At 39.5% G+C, this 18711-nt stretch overlaps 1 protein-coding gene across 1 annotated transcript in view; it reads left to right on the top strand.

Annotated features, from left to right (window-relative positions):
• The window catches only part of NEK11 (NIMA related kinase 11), a 220042-nt gene that overhangs the window by 107417 nt on the left and 93914 nt on the right, over nucleotides 1–18711 (top strand). The window lies entirely within an intron of this gene.

The raw sequence follows: 18711 nt of genomic DNA on the forward strand, positions 1-18711 counted from the left end.
GTGAATGTTCTGAAACCCTAGTTTGCTTCTGTAAATGGTTTTCCTGGCCTTCATAAATTCCAAGTGAAGAAATGAAGTCAGGCTTTGAAAAATCAACTATTTGGGTGTGTAATCATTGCCAGAAAAAAGTGTGCTCAGAGTTGGCACCCCATAGGGGAGATGCATCATATCCTAATGGTTGAAAACATGAGTTCTGGAGTAAAAAAGCTGGCTGTCAGGGAAGCCCCTGGCAACTTAATTTCTGCTTATCCCTGAAACAAAAATAACACCTCCTTCAAGGGTTGTTGTGAAAAACAAATGAGACTAGCCATGTGATGTGCTCGTAGCTCAGTGCCCAGCTCAGTAAGAGCCAAAGGAAGCGAAGCAGCTTATGACTCTGAAGGGGAGGGTTGCGAAAGTAGGGGTCCTCTCAATCTTGTACCACTCTCCCCAGTGCCTAGGACAAAGTGCCAGGACCGTGTAGACACTCAGTAAATGTTTCTTTCTTTTTGTAAAAGTATATTTTATTGATTATGCTATTACAGTTGTCCTATTTGTTTTCTCTCCATTATCCCCCTCCACCCTGCACCCTCCCTCCCTTCCTCCCTCCCTCCAGCACTCCCAACCCCTTAGTTCATGTCCATGGGTTGTAAATATAAGTTCTTTGGCTTCTCCATTTCCTATACTATTCTTAATCTTCCCTTGTCTATTTTGTACCTACCAGTTATGCTCTTTGTTCCCTGTACCTTTTCCCCAATTCACTCCTGTCCCCGACCCCGCTGATAACCCACCATGTGATCTCCATTTCTGTGATTCTGTTCCTGTTCTAGTGGTTTGCTTAGTTTGTTTTTGTTATTGTTTTTTAGGTTCAGTTGTTGGTAGTTCTGAGTTTGTTGTCATTTTACTGCTCATAGTTTTGATCATCTTCTTTTTCTAAGTCCCTTTAACATTTCATATAGTAAGGACTTGGTGATGATGAACTCCTTTAACTTCACCTTATCTGGAAAGCACTTTATCTGCCCTTCCTTTCTAAATGATAGCTTTGCTGGATAGAGTCATCTTGGATGTAGGTCCTTGCCTTTCATGACTTTGAATACTTCTTGCCAGCCCCTTCTTGCCTGCAAGGTTTCGTTTGAGGAATCAGCTGATAGTCTTATGGGAACTCCTTTGTAAGTAACTCTTCTTTTCTCTTGCTGCTTTTAAGATTCTCTCTTTATATTTAATCTTAGGTAATGTAATTATGATGTGCCTTGGTGTGTACTTTCTTGGGTCCAACTTCTTTGGGACTCTCTTAGCTTCCTGGATCTCCTGGAAGTCTATTTCCTTTGCTAGATTGGGGGAGTTCATTATTTTTTAAAATAAGTTTTCAATTTCTTGCTCTTCCTCTTCTCCTTCTGGCATCCCTATGATTCAGATGTTAAATGTTTAAAGTTGTCCCAGAAGTTCCTAAGCCTTCCCTCATTTTTTTTGAATTCTTGTTCTTCATTCTGTTTTAGTTGAATGATTATTTCTTCCTTTTGTTCCAAATCATTAATTTTAGCCCCAGTTTCCTTCCCTTCACTGTTGGTTCCCTGCATACTTTCCTTTATTTCATTTTTATAGCTTTCACTTCTTCCTATATTTTGCAGCCATACTCAATCATTCTTGTGAGCATCCTAATTATCAGTGTTTTGAACTCTGCATCTGATAGGTTGCCTGTCTCCTCCTCGCTTAGTTCTTTTTCTGGAGTCTTGATCTGTTCTTTCTTTTGGCACACTTGTGATGTTGTAAGGGGCGGAGGCTTAGATATTTGCCAGGCAGGGCAACCCATGTTGCTGCATTCTGGTGCTGTATGTCAGGGAGGGGTCCAAGAGGGACCAATGCCAGATGCTCGGCTCTTGCCCCACTTTCAGTCACTTTCCCCTCTGCACACAAGTGGATTGGGCCCTTCTGGTGCTGGGTTCTGGGTAGGTGCACTTTTGTACCTTCTTGGACCCCCATGGGCCCCTCCACTGAACTCTCCTATAAGACTGGGAGTTTCTCCTCCCACTGCAACTGCCACAGGTTTTACCAGACAGAGGTTTGGAGGCTTTATTTCCCCTCTCTGGAGCCTGGGTTGTGCAGTCTGTCTCACTCCCCAGTTGTTCCTCCTGGTTTATCCACACATGAATGTGGGACCGCCTGGTCTGTCAGCCCCCCACCCCGCCACGCATCCTCTCCACCCAGCTGCCCATCTCCGCTCCTCCTTCCAGTCTGGATGAATGTTTCTTCTTTAACTGATTAGCTGTCAGACTTCCATACAGTTCAATTTTCTGGCAGTTCTGGTTGTTTTTTCTTTTAAAATTGGTTGTTGTCCTTTTGGTTATGCGAGGAAGTAAAGTGTTATCTACCTATGCCTCCCTCTTGGCCAGAAGTCCCCCTCAATAAATATTTCTTGAATGAATGATTGAATGGATGAAAAATGAATGAGGGATACGTTAGTCTGGACCTCTGGGAAGCAGATGCCAAGATGGGGCTAAAAGTGGGAAGATATTATTAGGGGAAATGCTCACATGAAAAGGAATAGGAAAGAGCTGCAAAAGGCTGAAGAACTGTCAGACCATGATTCCAGTTTTATTTCAAGTCAAAAGAGAGGAGGTTTGATGGTGTATACTAGTCTGCTTAGGCAGACAAAGTTAGCCATCAGAGGCCTGATTTTGTAGCACTGCTACACTCTGCCAGGAGCCTGTGGGGAGGCATAGCAGCTGCTGAGAGAAGACAGCTGCTGGGCCTTTGGCCAGTTAGGATCCTGGTAGTTGGAAGTCTGTGAATTGTATGGTGGGATAACCACTCTCTCTGGCAGCAGTTGAGTTCTCTTCTCAAAGTGAGAATGAAGGCTGTGAAACTTGCTTTGGCTTGTCATCTCAGCCCAAATTTACATTTGATCCTTCCTAGCTGAGCTGTTAGAGCTTGTGTGGCCTCCTTCAGCTGTAAGGAAATGGGCACTGGATTCTCTTTAGGTTGGCATTTGCCAACTTTTAAAATGGTGTTCTGGAACCATCTGGTAAGAGATGTCATTGGCAAACAAATATGTATATCAGATGGATTTGTATCAAACTTTTTTTAGGCATTTCTTCAATATGTGATTTGCTATTTTCCATAAGTAGAATTTAGAAGCATAAAAATAGTCCATGAGCTTTTCTTTCCAGGCATATAAAACTGAGAGGCCACTGTGCATCACCTGATATGGATGACTTACTGCTCTGCGGGAGGGCAGGGCCAGCACCGTCTGTAAAGAGGAAGCCTCAGAACGAGGTATTGAATGGGTAGCATAGGATCAAGAAGTCTGGGCCCAGCCTCTGGACTCAAGAACAAAAAGTACAATACTTATTACTCATTTTATAGATGAGAAGCCAAAGACATTAAGTAATTTGTTCTAAGACTCTGAAGCTCCTGCTTACCAGTGCAGCACCCTTTCCATTGCCATCAAAGTGTGTGTATTTGGAGATGGCAAGTAGGAACAATAGATTTGCAAGAAACACAAGCATGTCAAGTAATTCAACTTTTATAAGGCAGAGATTATTTGTGTGTCTTTATGATTATCATTGTGAGCTGCAGTAGCTGAATTACTCCTCGGATAGCCCTGCCACAGGGCATGAGCTATAAGGAAACACTACTTAGATGTCCATAGGAAGCCGTAAGATCCAAAAATACACAGTACTTTAAGTTGGGCCAGTTTCCCTGTAAAATACTTGGAACTCCTCTATGTAAATTTGTATTTTTACATTGTTTTTTCTTAAATATTAAATGGAAAAGAGAGATTTAGAACTATGAGAATGTAACCTTTGGGTAGATGATTGATTAAAAGAATAGTGGGCAACTACAAGATAATTAGTGAACATATAGTCTAATCATGAAATTCTGAGACAAGACTTTAATTTGTTGATGAACCACGAAGTGGTTATTATTTTCCCCATTATTTTTGGCTTTTAGAAGACTTGAGTCCAAACTTTCAACACCCAGAGAAGTTTTTGTTTGTTTATTTGTTATCTTGCATATATTTGTGAAATAAAATTACACAGTCATTTTTAAGTTCCTACACCAAATGTTTAACTAGTCTTTGATGTTGAATGGAAAAATTCCCTCCGGGATATAAGGATTTAGTTGCAGAGAAAAAAAAGACATTGTAAGATATTATTTACATTTGATATGCATTTCGTTGACTATAGCTTATTTAATCTAGCCAGAACCATGGATTACTATTATAATCTAGCCAGAGTCATGGAGAAAGCATAATTGGAACATTAAAGAAATGACCTCCTTAGGGATTTATATGTAATTCCTCATATGTAATGCTAATGATTTCTTGAACATTATTAATTTTTCCCAGGCACTTCATTGTACTCTCGCCTTATCTCAGCAACTCACAGCTGAGTTTCAGAATAGCATTTTTTGCAAAGCTGAAATAGTCTGAGACTTGTGGGCCCTGGGTCTACTCAGAGCACAGCTCTCAGCCCAATTGTTCAAATGAGGAGGTTTCACTGGCATAAGCCTTGGCTGTCGCCTGACAGCCTGACCAGCTGTTGCCTCTTAATTTTCCTTTCAGCCACTTCTTGAGCAAAAAAGCCCCTTCCCAGTGCTAGGAGAAAGCTCTGACCCAAGAGGGTCACACTTGGCTTGCCCAAAGAAGTCCACGTGTCCTTTCCAGTCATGAGCTGCTTCATGACTTATCTTCCTTTTAAGTGTTCAAGTGCAAATAATGAGATTTGAACTCTTAGACAATGAGATATTTTTATTGTTTTAATTTTAGAAAAGAAAACATATTTTGACTGCAATTCCACTTCTGTAGAAAAGAAAACATATATTAACTGCAATTCCATGTCTGGAGACATGAAATCACATCTGTACACAAATGTTCTTAGCAGTGTTATTCATGACCAAAAATTAGAAACAAGAGTCAATCAACAGGTGAATGGGTAAACAAACTTATACGTTAGCATGGAATGGAATACTACTTAGCAATGAAAAATAACAAATCCTCTATACATACAACAATATGGATGACTATCAAAACCATTATGCTATGTGAAAGAAACCTCAAACAAAAAGTTCATATTGAATGATTCCATTTCCATTTTCCATCTTTATGGAAAAGATTCCATAAAGTTCTAGAACTAGCAGCACTTATTTACAGTAATGGAAATGAGGCCAGTGGTTGCCTGGGGGTTGTGGTGGTGGCAATTGACTCCAAAACAACACCTTTGTGGCGATGTAAACGTTTGATACCTTCATTGTGGTGATGGTTATGCAGATGTATTTAACTGTCGAAACTCATTAAATTCTCTACTTTAAATGAGTGCATTTTATTGTCTATAAATTATACCTCAGTAAAGTTGATAAGTAAAAAAAATAGATAAGATATCCAGGGAAAAATAAAGAAAGGAAAAAAAACCCATCATGAATAATTCCCATCAGTCTTTGTTTTCGCTAAGGAATGGCTGGGAGAAGCTTGGGTAAAGTCATGGAGATAGTAAACAACTGGGAAGGTCTCTTGGGATGTGAAGTCCTTAGTCCTAGAAATGATCATGGCGTTTTATTCTACTGTCAGCTAAACAACATTGTCTTCCACAAGAAGTGCTAATAAAGTTTTGGGGTCTTCTCCCTGAAGGAAAATCGGCTATCTATGGATGAGGGGCTGGGATCCCTCAGCTCCTCTCATCAGTCTCTGTAGTGGGAGGGCTTTTATTGGCATGGCCGGGAACCATACCACCAGGCATGCAAGGACCTAGCAGACATCAAAGCAACATGAACATTAAAGAACAAAGAGAAAGAGCCCAGGCTCAAAAGCCCAGCCCAGACAGGGAAGCTGTATGTCTGCCTGGCTCGTTATCCCTCAGGAAAGAAGACCAAATGGCACTTCTGTAGTCCTCGAGGGCCTGCTTCTTCCAGAGCTTTCGATTACTTAAAGGCCTGATTTATAAATATAAATCGGTGGTAGTTTTGTTTCGTTTTTATCACCTATTACATTGAGTTATATTTGTGTTTCCACCTGACTCATATTTACTCCTGCAGTTACTCCCTAATTTCCTGAGCTCTAGAGGATAATTAGAATAAATCAAATATTGAATGAAGATGCACTGACTCCCCACCTAAGGCACATTTAATAATTTAGAGTGTTCCTTCCACATGACAGGCTGGGTAGGTGTCTATAATTGAAATTTAAAAGATTATACCTAATGTGAAAAATTAATGTAGATGCAGAATAACACCTGCCCAACCAGCCACTTCATTGCTGTGTCCTAAGCAGGAAAAATAGAAATAAGGAAAATCAGCCCCCAGAACATCAGTTATTTGTAAAGAAAGTCAGCACCCATGGAATTCTCAAAATAAGTTTCTTACCTGAGAAAGCTGTATGTGATTCCTCGGTCCATCCCTTAGCTAAATACGAACTACACAGTAAGTATTAAACTAAGGGCCCTGCTGGTCAGGCAGAATGCATCTTTAAGTGGCCTTGCTTGGCCTATTGTGGTTCAGGTTTGAAATTAGTCAACTAAGCAGAAAATCAAATAAACATTAATTATGGCTTTAAAGTAGGATAGAATACAAAACACAATAGACTAAAATCTCATGTAATGCATGTTTCAGACAGTGTTTTGGACATGCCACAGTATGGTTTTATTTTAGTCAATGAAATTATTTTCCGAGCATGAAAGTTTCACGGCTGTACCCAGGGCTCATGCCCGCGCCACCTGGAGAGTATCATTACAGTTCCCGAAGGAAGCTCGCTGCTGTAGAAAACTAACACAGCTATGTGGGGCTGTGTCTGCTTCCAGTCAAATAATCATCTGATTCATATGCTGATTTGTTGTTGAAATGATCAAAATATTTTGCATTGGTGCTTAGGGCAGACTTTAGTTTAGGTGTTGTGATAGATATTTAAATGTGTCCTCTCCGATCTCTGCAAAGGGGCTTTATGTTTTGTTTTGCAGCAGTGAGGGCCACATCAGTACCAGCACCTCCTAGACCCACTAGACACACTCTTTTCATTTTTCGAAAGTGTATCTCTGGGAAAAAAAAACAAAAAAATTTTCCAGCAAGAACAGTAGTATCTAATACCTTTTGTCATTCATGACTAACAGCATTTTCCAATTTCTCTTTTTCTCTTTCTTCTAAAAAATTAAAATAGAAAAATAAGAAACTTACAAAAAGATCCAAAATGATTGTCATGTTTCATAGTAATATGTCTATGTATAATGAAGTTGACTTACTCTTAGGAAGTCATTTTTTCTGTGTCTGCCTGCAGAAAGTATATTTTGTGATGCTGTTAGCATTTGCAGCTCACCAGTTAGGCTCATCTCTGAGGCTGCAGGATTGGTTTTTCATACATTCATCTTGCTGTTCTATGCACTGGCATCCACATGTAAGAATACAAGTTTTATGAGTATGGAGTGTAACTCTACATACCAAGCTTCACAGCTAACTTTGATCATACTTTCCTGCTACCTCCTTGACTTGTTCAGGTTTCTCTTTCTGACTTTAAATTATTAATGGCAGCTTCTTCTTGCTATTATAGGTTATATGGCTAAGTACATACAGGGTCCCACATAAACAACACCCCTTTTTTATTACAAAATCATAAGCGTGCAATTCTGTAACAGAACAAAATCATGCCCTGGCTGGTGTGGCTCAGTGGATTGAGTGCGGGCCTGCGAACCAAAAAGTCACCGGTTCGATTCCCAGTCAGGGCTCATTCCTGGGTTGCAGGCCAGGTCAGACCCCAGTAGGGGATGTGCAAGAGGCAACCACACAATGATGTTTCTCTCTCTCTCTTTCTCTCTCCCTTCCCCTCTGTCTAAAATAAATAAATAAAATCTTAAAAAAAAAAAGAGAGAGAACAATATCACACTCAAGCATACCATATAACATTTCAGGTGAAATGTTCAGATTAAAACCATAAATTATTTCACCCGTGTTTTCACCCTACCAACCACACTCAAGCGGCCTTGCTTCTGCTGGACTCTATATTTGCAGAGGAGTTTCAGATGCCTGCAATCTTTCACTGCATTTTGTACCTGGGCATTTTGGGTTGTAGAGATCAAAGTGACTTTACCCTTTTCATATCAGGTTAATTTTTATTATGAATCTAGGAAAAAAATGAACAAACCCAATTCCTATCCCCAGCTTAAGTCTGTGTGGCCTGTTTTCCTGGCTCCAGATAGCATAGAATTAAATTAACTCCCTCCTTCCCTCTACACTGCACTTCCCCACAACCCCATTTTAAAATATAATAATTTGATGATTTATATAAGCAGTTGCCTCCTTTTGTCTGTGAGACTACACATTTTGAACAAAACTAGTCTTTGTGTATTCATGGCACTCTGGATGAGACGTTTTAGTGATATACTCAAAAGGGTTAGAAAGTGACTGCAGGTTAAGAAAAAGCAGGTTGTGAAAAAAATTGTTTAACTGCTTCCCTTGACCCCTTTCCCTCTGTGCCATGGACGAGGAGAGTGGGTCGCTCTGACTGCTGACATGTTCACAGGCCGCGTTCTCACCTGTTCCCAGAGCGCTGTTCGGAGCCATCTTGATGACAGTCCATACCTCACCTCTAACTTTTTACTCTCAGTAAATCATACTCTTGCAATCATTAACCTCTCAGCTCAAAATGCCACGCTGTGAGCATTATAGTAAAAGTATATGTTTCCTGCTATGTTGACAATATCCATTGATTCCAGTCCGGGGGCAGCCCTGAGAACCCCTGCAGCACAGACGCGCATCACAGCTCAGCCACTGAGAGTCAACCAGCCAGTCCCTCATTACTCAAAGCCTGGTTTCAGGCCCAGCAACACCGGTGTCCTGGGGACTTGTTAGAAGTGCAGAATCTCAGACCCCACTCTAGATTTAGGGGATCAGAAGATGAAATCTTTAACATAATCTCAGCAAACCATGTGTACATTAAAGTTTGAAAAGCACTCAGACTGTGAGCTCAGTGACGATATGGACCAAGTGGGTACTGGACAGGTGAAAAGTAAAGGAAGAATTTCAGAGGCATGGGCATAGAAATTCTTCATGCGTGCCTCCTGAGTCTTCTTGCTGTTGCCTTTTTCTTGATACATACAGATAAATTTAAATGCTTTATTTAAATTTAAATAGTCACTTATGTAAGCCACCAGTGGTGCAAAAACACGATGTCTTCTGCTGCAATAACCATAGAATATTATTTAGTTTAATAGAAGTAGTCACATCACTATAAAGTAAGTCTCCCAGACTCCTTACTGTATTCACTAAATGTACATACACATTAACGGAAGTAAAGGGGTTTTATCCAATATAGTCTGTGTTACAGGTGCCCGCTTGTCCTTTTTGTTTACAGCAGCTTAGTCTTCCCATGGCATCCATGACAACACTTGGGATTCCATGAGCAAACACGGATTGGTAAATGACTCTTTATTTTTTAATAGGCTCTGTGAAAATACTTACTTACTGGTTGTGTCACCTGCTCTGGGAAGCAGACGCTAAGATAGAGTTAGAAGTAGAGATGTATTGAGAGTAAGTTCTTTTGCAAGAATAATGGGAGCAGGATCAGGAGAAGGTAGAGAGAGGCTTCAGCCTGCGATGCGGGCCTGACATCTATGAAAGGGGAGCAGGAAGCAGTGGGTAGGAAGAACCTCAGACTTCACTGAGGCCCTGAAACAGTCTCAGTCAGCCCACTGGGGCATTCTGGATCCAACATCTCCTGCAGAGGAATCCCACATGGGCAGGAACGCTGTGCCCTGCTATCCTGCCTGCTCAAAGCTCAACAGAGGCCCAGGTGCTGCAGTCGGAGGCGCTCAGCTCACGGCATGCCTCGCAGCTGATCGGCTAGGTCTTGGAGAAAGATCTGAGCAGCAGCCCTCCATGGATGCCACAGTAATTAATTTGGAAAAAAATAAAAAAGTTTGAGATGAGTCAAGTAGTATTTGGATAAACAGTTTATAATTCTATACTTCTCTCTAACTTATATTAACTCTACCTCCAATATATTTAAATTAAAAGAAATGAGTATCCATACGTGTTTCACAAAAATCCACTAGACTACTAGTGTACTTGAAAGAGGTTTGACCCTGACTGATGTAGCTCAGTTTGCATCATCCTGCAAAGTGAAGGGTCACCAGTTAGATACCTGGTCAGGGCATATGCCTGGGTTGTGGCCAGTCCCCAGCTGGAGGCACGCGAAAGGCAGCCAACCGATGTATCTCTCACACATCAATTTCTCCCTCCCTCCCTCTCTCTTTAAAAATACATAAATAAAATCTTTAAAATAAAAAGAAGGATGTTTGGAGCCAGACTATCTTTTTCCCAGTTCTGCCATTTACCAGCTGTGTAAACTCGAGCAAAATAATAAAAATAATATTTCCAAGTCTCAGTTTTTTCGCCTGTGTAATGGGAATAATAATAATACCCAATTTTCAGGGTTAAGTTAGGAATAAATTAGATAGTATCCAAAGCGCTTAGCTCAGTTCATGAAACATAGAAAGTATACCAGGGTTTCTCACTGATAAAAAAAGTGTCAAAGCAGGTTGCAACACTTTCTCAAGTTCCACATAACATCTTTGAATTGGTTCTGAATCAGTTTTTAACTACCCAGGAGCCCTTCCTATCATAGCTCATAAACGCCTTTGCTATATGAATTAAGTATGATTTGGAATATAATACTTTTATAGTTTTTGCACTTACAAAAAATATAAAATCACTCAGGTTGGTTAGTTTATCTGTCAAGTTATGGTCCAGTTGTATCCACCTGGGCCAGTTAGTTTAGCACCCAGAGCAATTACCTTCTTTGACAACCCTGTAGACAGTTCCTATTAAGACCAAGTCCCTACAAATGTGTGTGTCCTCCTGTTGGTGGGTCAGGGATGCCATTGTTATACCCAGAAATAGGGCCCAAGACAAAGTTCTTTCTTTAAAAGACACTCTTTTGCCAGCTGTCTCGAGCCCATAAACTGGCAGCTAAAATTTCCAGCTATTTTCTCTAAATATATTATAAATATAAATATATTTTGTACTAAGAAGCATAGTAAGGGCAAGAATATACATGAGTTTTTCCACTGTAGTCTCGTTTGGGATTTAGACTGAATTCAGTAGGTTAAAATATAGAGCTTGGTAGGTGTAACTATGACTTTTGCAGTAGAAATAGTCAGGTAAATAAATATGCAGTTATTTTAATGGAACTCCCTGCTCGGGGTTTGTAATGAAATCAGGGAGTTTTTCTGACATATAGGGAGTTGGTCTGCACTCTCCCTTGCAGGCTATATGTACAAATGACTTCCTGGTTTTAGACAAGTTGCTCTGAATTCTTTCCATTATTTTCTCCTTTAGTAAGACTAAAAGGAAATTTCTGCAGGCTGCTTTTCCACAGCATAGATTTTAGAAAGGGAAAAGTCAGCGTTCACTCCAAATGAATGTATGATTTTGCCTCTCTTAGGGGGCTGCACATGGAATTAGGATATTCCAGATGAGATTGTATGTGCATAGTTAAATCATTTGATTCTTACCACACAGCTGGTGAGACAGGCCAAGTTTATCCTAAAGAAGGGCATGCCCTAGAAGTGGCATAGTGACATGCTTAAATAGTATTGTTTGACTACTCTATATTGTAAGCAATGTAAAGTATCTTCAGAAATATTTTGAAATTTGTAAAATATTTAGTTAAAAATTAATTGGAGCACATTATCAATTTTTTTTTTTTTTAATGGGAGAGAAAAGTGGGACTTGTGGGTAGAGGGCCAGTGTTGCCTCTGTTTTGGGTCTGGCCCTGGAGCAGGTGATGCCTGTGATGTCTTTTATCTTATCAAGACGCTGGAAGGTTTGGAATGGCTGCTCTAATGGAAGGTGGGTTGGATGTGACCCCCTACTTAGAGGGGCGAAGGATTAGGCTTGTCCATGATCAGTAATGAGCAGGTCTTGGTAACATGAATCAGCTACCTCAAATACAGAGGCTGAGGGGCCTGCCTGGCTCCTCAAGGTGACTTTGCTCGGTGTGTCTGAGTCCATGCTTTCTGATTGGGCTGCTTCTCAAAGTCCTTAGTGGACTCTTAAATCCTACTGTATACATCTTCCAATCTCATGTTCAGGGATATGTGTGCAGCTTGAAATCGGCTATGATGACAGTATTTACACCAGGGACATTGGCAAATGCTGCTAGTCAGAGCTCCTCTCTCCCCAGGAGCCAGTTGTTAAACATTTACCAGGGCACCACTGGCAGATCCCCACCCCCAGGGCTTCTGATTCAGTAGGTCTGGGATGGAGCTCAAGAATTTGCATTTCTAACAAGCTCCCTGGTGGTGCTGCAGCCGCTGATTTGAGGAACACACACTAAGAGCAGTTTGTCTAGAACTATGCTGTCTAATTTGATAGCTACTGCTACATATGGTTACTTAAATTCAAATTTCAATTTATAGTCATGCACGGCAAAATGAGTTTGGTCAACAACAGACTGGATATATGATAATAGTCCTGTAAGATTGTAATAGAGCTGAAAAATTCCTATCGCCTAGTGACGTCATAGCCAATGTAAAGTCGTACAGCAGTGCATTGCTAACATGTTTGTGGAGATGCTGGTGTAAACAAACCCACTGTGCTGCCTGTCTTATAAAAGTATAGCACAAACAATTATGTACAGAACATAATATCTAATAATAATAAATGACTGTATTACTTGCATATGTATTTACTAATGCTATATTTTTATCATTATTTTAGAATGTGGTTTTTTTTTTCTACTTACAAAAAAAGTTTGCTGTGAAACAGTGCGTCATGTTATGCCTGCTATGGCCTTATACATCAGATGTTCACTGTGTCTCCCGCTTGCATCATTTTCTCTTGTACGGTAGCATGCCGTCCAGCTTTGTAGCCTGGGAACAATAAGCTCTATCGCATAGCCTAGGTGTGCAGTGGGCTATGCCATCCAGGTTCGTGTAAGTACACTCTGATGTTCACTCAACAAAATTGCCTACTGACACATTTCTCAGAAGCATTGCTGTCATTAAGCCCTGCATGACTGTAATTAAAGAAAATTTTAAAATTTGTTCCTTATTCACATTAGTCACATGCCAAGTGCTGAAACCAATACAGCATTATTTGTCAATTATATCTCAATAAAACTGGAGGGAAAATGCTTAAGAATCACATGTGGTTACTGGCTACCATATTGGACAGCACACTTCTAGAATAGTTCATCATCTCAAAAAAGTCCTATTCAGCAGCACTAGTATGGGAGAAAATCTTCACACCTAATTTTTTTTTTTAAGTTCCACAGGTACTTACTTCCAGTAGGAAACCTATTTCAATAGTCACTACAGTTATTAAATGTCGATCTTATATTTTAACTGTCTAAAAGTAAAACTCACAAAAAAATTGTTTTCTTCATTTTCTACTTCTCACTTTGGAGGAAGGATCAGTTTGCTGAAGTTGTCAGATACTGACAATTCTATTTTATATATGAGGATATTGAGGTGCAAAGAGGAACTTTGTTGATCTGGGACCCAACCCCAAGTCCACAACATTTTCAGTTCAGTAAAAGTAATTTTCTTCTAAATGGAAGACAACTTTCTGCTAAAGAGAGAAATGATTACAGGTGTTTGGTCACAGGCCTACCTCCAGGTTGTATCAGGGCCCAGCACAGCAATACCATTACACGGCCTTAGACTGAACATACGGAAGGTAAAAGCCCCAGAGGTCTTTCAGACTTGATCTAATAACAACTCCCTTCCAACCAGAGAAGGACACAAATTGCATTTATTGAAAACCAGTTGATCATGTTAATGAACCAGAGGTGTTCAAACCAGCAAATTATACAAGACTAAAGAGGGAATAGAATTTAGTTAGAGACAAAGGGTCACGTGAAATAGGTAACAGTCACTGGTGACACCTGTGGAGAAGGTCATCAAAAAACCTGAGTGAATTAGGCTTACACAGGCAGGTAGAGGCCTGACAGTTGAGCCAGGAAAGAGCTGGCCTGGACCGCCATTGTGTGTGGGCGAGCTGCTTGTGTGCTGTTGGTAAACAGTCTGTTTATTACATAGCCTGGCATATGGAAGCATGCTTTGTGAGCTTCCAAGAGGCTTGTGTGGCCTAAGTAATACGTATTTATTTCAGTTCCTATGTGACTGAAATTTTATGCTTTTTACAGTGATTTAAAAAAATAGCCAGTGCTATTTCTTTTTCCTCTGAAAGATTAATTATAATTGACTTTTTTTATATGACAGCCTCTCAAGAGGCTGTTTGCCTCTCTGAGCTTCAAGAGCTGTTACTTTGTCTGGTTCTGTAGAAATCTCTTCAAAACCACTTGGGTATTTTTCTCCTTCTAGGCTTCCTTTAGGCATTCTGGAATTCTCCCTTATAGAAATTTCCCAATGTCATTATCCTTGTACCTTTGTAGGTGCCATTATGTCCTTGTCACTTTGTATCCTAATTGATCTTGCTCCTCCTAGGCAACTGCCTTTCACATCCTTCAGCAAAGCTTTCCCTAAACACCACTTTCATCAACATTCAACTTTCAACTATTTATCGGGTGCCTACTCTGCTGGGTACAGGGAACGCAGAATGTACTATTAAGCAAGACAGACTTAATACACCCTCATGAACCTACCATGAAATTTTCCTCCACCCAAAAGTTTTTAATTATGTCCTCAAGTGGGTTGAATAATGGTCCCCAAAAGATATGTCCCTTCTAGTGGAATGAGTCAAGGGGCCTCTAATTTCATCAAGACCTGGATGGTCTGCTTTTACAGTAGCCAGGCTGTGACGCCATTTGCAATAAAGGTCTTTGCGAATGTAATTGAAGTGAGGCTTGTCCAATGAGATCATTCATGGATTATGATGAGCCCTACATCCAATGACAAATCCTTATAAGAAAAAAGAAGAGAAAACAGAGATAGAGATGCACTGAGAAGACAATGTGAAGACAGAGGCAGAGACTGCAGTGATGTACCTATAAGCCAAGGAGCAACAAGGATTGTCATCAGCCACCAGAATCTAGAAAAGAGGGATGGAACAGATGCTCCTTCAAAGCCTCCAGAAAGAACCAGCACTGCTGGCACTTCAATTTCAGACGTCTGACCTCCAGAATTGGGTGAGAATACATTTCTGTTTTTAAGCCACCAAGTTTGTCGTACTCTGTTGCAACAGACCTAGGAAACTAATATACTTCCTTTACCTTCAAAGACATGAACCCTTTTATTCAGTTTTCATGTAGTAGTAATCAAGAGGCCAGGTTATATAGTCAGACTGTCCTGGTTCAAGTTCTAGACTTGCCAAACACTGACTGTATGATTTGAGTCAAATTACTTAAACCTCTGTTCCTCAGCTTCCTCATCTGTAAGATCAGAGCAATAGTATGTCATAACATAATTATAAAAAATAAAGAAATTAACATAAAGCTCTAAGAATGGTTGCTGGAGTGCTTAATGATAATAAAAATTATTTTACTACTGCATTACTAATTTTTGTTGATGTTAAAACCTTCCAGAATCACAGCCAGTTCAGATTGGTGTGTCTTTTTCTCACTCCTCAACTCACACAGCACTTTATGTCTCTTGTCTTGTGGTTGTGTTTAATTTTCTACCTCAGTATATAAATCAATGCATATTTACTGAGGATTTACTAAATTCGGGGTATTCTGCAAGTCACATGCTAACAGGGAATGTAGAATCTTAGTGATAAGAGGTATGTCCACATTAAGTGATCACCAATAATTTTTATAGAATGGATATAATTCCAAAGTATAGAGAGGACTGAAGAGATTCAAGCAAAAATTTTCAGGAGCAACGTTTAGAGCTTGGCAGGAACGAGGCAGTGCTCTGACCAGACCAACCGGATCAATTCTGCAGGAAACGGCTTGGAAAGGGGATATAAGGTACTCAGTGCTGAGACTTGTAGATAAGTCATCAAGTGAGGCTGACTCATAGGCTCTCTCACCTCCAAAATTTAACATGAATTAGATTTTTTTTAAAGCAAAATGTCATTAACAGCAAATAAGCATGAATGGGATATAACCTCATTTATCCATTCAACTAAAAACTATTAACCAAGCACTTACATGCACCCAGCATTGTCCTACACCCTGATGATTCGGGAGTGAGCAAAGAGGACAAAAACCCCTGCCTTCCTGGAACCTACATTCAACTGAGGGAGATGGGTAGTAAATAAGATATATGTACAATATATAGTATGTTGGAAAGTGATGAGTACTCAAGAGAACAAATAATGCAAGAAGGGGGATAGAATGCTTCAGGGAGGGATGAAATTTTGTATGGGTAAAGAAAGTGAATTTTGAATAAAGACTTGAAGAAAGTTAATGAGTGAGCCATCAGCTATCTTGGGCAAGAGAGTTCCAAATGGAGGAAACACCAAGTGCAAAGCATGAAGGCAAAAGTGTACCTGATGTGTTCAAGGAGCAGCAAGGTCAGTGGACTGGGGTGAAGTGGGTAAGGAGAGCAAGAGATGAAGTCACATCATAGGGATATGACCATACAGGACATGGTAGGATATGGGCAAAGCTTTGAGTCTTAACTCTTGAGTAGTTGAAGAGTTTTGGCAGAAGAGTGACAGGAACTGTCACATATTTTACAGGATTATTACAACTACTGTGTTGAGAATATGCTGAAGGTAGGAAATCTAGAAACAAAGAGACCAATTATCACAATAATCCAGGAAAGAAGGGATGGTAGTTGGGACCAGCATGGCAGTGGTGAGGTGGGGGTGAGAAAAGGTTGATCCTGGATATTATTTTGTTGCTATAAATGACAGGATTTCTGACACAATAAAGGTAGAGTCCAGACTGAAAGAATGAAAGGTTTTTGGCCAGAGCTCTTGAAAGAATGGCCTTGCCACTCCTTGAGGTGGGGAAGACTATGGGAGGATCATTTTGGAAAACAGTTGTAAAATTGAAAGGATTCAAGGATGAAGCACCTCTAAGCTCTTTCTGATTAAATCAGGCTAATTAAGAAAAGAAAGGGGATGGGGTGGAAGATGGGGAAAACCAACAAAGAGGATTAAGAGGTACAAATTTCTAGTTATAAAATAAGTAAGTCACAGGGATATAATGTTCCTCATAGGGAATACACTCAATAATATTGTAATGCTTTTTCAGTGCCAAAATGTTACTAGACTTGTGGTGATCACTGTTTAAGGTATATAGATATCAAATCACTATGTTGTACACTGGGAAAACTAATAAAATGTATGTCAACCGTACTTTAAAAAAGAATGAAAAGAGAAAATATGGTAAACAGGAGGAATGAAGGATTAGGGGTCAGTAGATTTCTGCAAATATGAGATTAAAATGTAACCAAATGATTTCACACACTGCTAAATTGTCCTTTGAGTAAGTGGTAAGAGCAGACATTCTTAGGCTTAGAAGTATAACACCCAGGAGGGCCCTTTAGAAATAACTACTGATACTTTAAAGAACAAATCAGAATTAAGAACTCAGGAATGAAGAAGCGGTGGTAAAAAACTGGGCAGGTACACTGTATGTCTTAATTCAGGATAAAAGTCTAGGATAATTTTTCTATTTTAAAGATTGAAATCTCTGGGACTTATGATTTCAAAACAAAATATAATTATATAAAAATTACAAACCTTAATATAAAAGTAGCATATAACTAAAATTGGTGGGGTCATGGGAGTCCAGTTGGAAAAGCCTTACTCTTTTAACTTTCTTATCAGTAACAGCAGGAAGTCAACCAATGTTATTTAAAGTGAAATACTTAGCTAATACAAGGCATAGTGACTCCAGCTTTCACGCATTTTTCATAATCATTATTTTTATCCTGAAGAGATATTTTAGTAACTAGTATATTTTGTGGTAAAGAAACACCTGAAGTTTAGCAGTTGCTCAATTTCAGTTTTTGATATCTTAATATCAAGTAAAATTACATTCAATACCTAGAAAAAAATATTATGTTGTTTTTCTATTGCTTCTGGAACAAATTATTACAAGCATGGTAATGCTCACAGTACAAGTTTATTGTCTTACAGTTCTGGAGATTGGAAGTCTGAAATGGGCCTCCATGAGCTAAAATCAAAGTATCAGCAGGACAGCATTTCTCCTGGAGGCTCTGGAGGTCTTGCTTTTCCAACTTCTAGAGGCTGCCTGCATTCCTTGGCTACACGCTCTTGTGTCCATTTTCAAAGCCAGCAATGGCAGCCCATGTCCTCCCAATGCTGTATCACTCTGGTTTCTCTCTTCTCTCCTTATTTTACTTTTAAGGACTTTTGTGACTATATTGGGCCCTCTCAGATACTGCAAGATAATCTCTCTATTTTAAAATTGCTGGATTATCAACATTAATTGCCCTTTGCTATGTAAAATAACATATTCAAAAATTCTAGGTTGATAGCTTTAGGAAGGCATTATTTTGCCTATCACAAATATTCTTAACATTGATAAAAATGAAATTTTTAAAAGAGGGACAGTGTTTTCAGAAATTGGATATTGACAGGCAAAAGAATGAATTTGGACCCTTATCTTACCATCTATATAAAAGTAACCCAAAATGGATCTAAGACTTCAACAATAGAGCCAGAAATATAAAACTCTTAGAAACCACACAGGGAAAAGCTTTATGACATTGCATTTGGCAATAATTTCTTGGGTATGACATCAAAAGCATGGGCCACAAAAGAAAAAAATAAATAAATTGGGTTTTATGAAAACTGAAAACTTTTCTGCATCAAAAGGATACTATCAACATAGTAAAATGACAACCCACAATGGGAATAAATATTTGC

This window comes from Pteronotus mesoamericanus, unplaced genomic scaffold (assembly GCF_021234165.1).
Source record: "Pteronotus mesoamericanus isolate MK-2021 breed Mesoamerican mustached bat unplaced genomic scaffold, CSHL_Meso_final scaffold_54, whole genome shotgun sequence".
Taxonomy (NCBI): domain Eukaryota; kingdom Metazoa; phylum Chordata; class Mammalia; order Chiroptera; family Mormoopidae; genus Pteronotus; species Pteronotus mesoamericanus.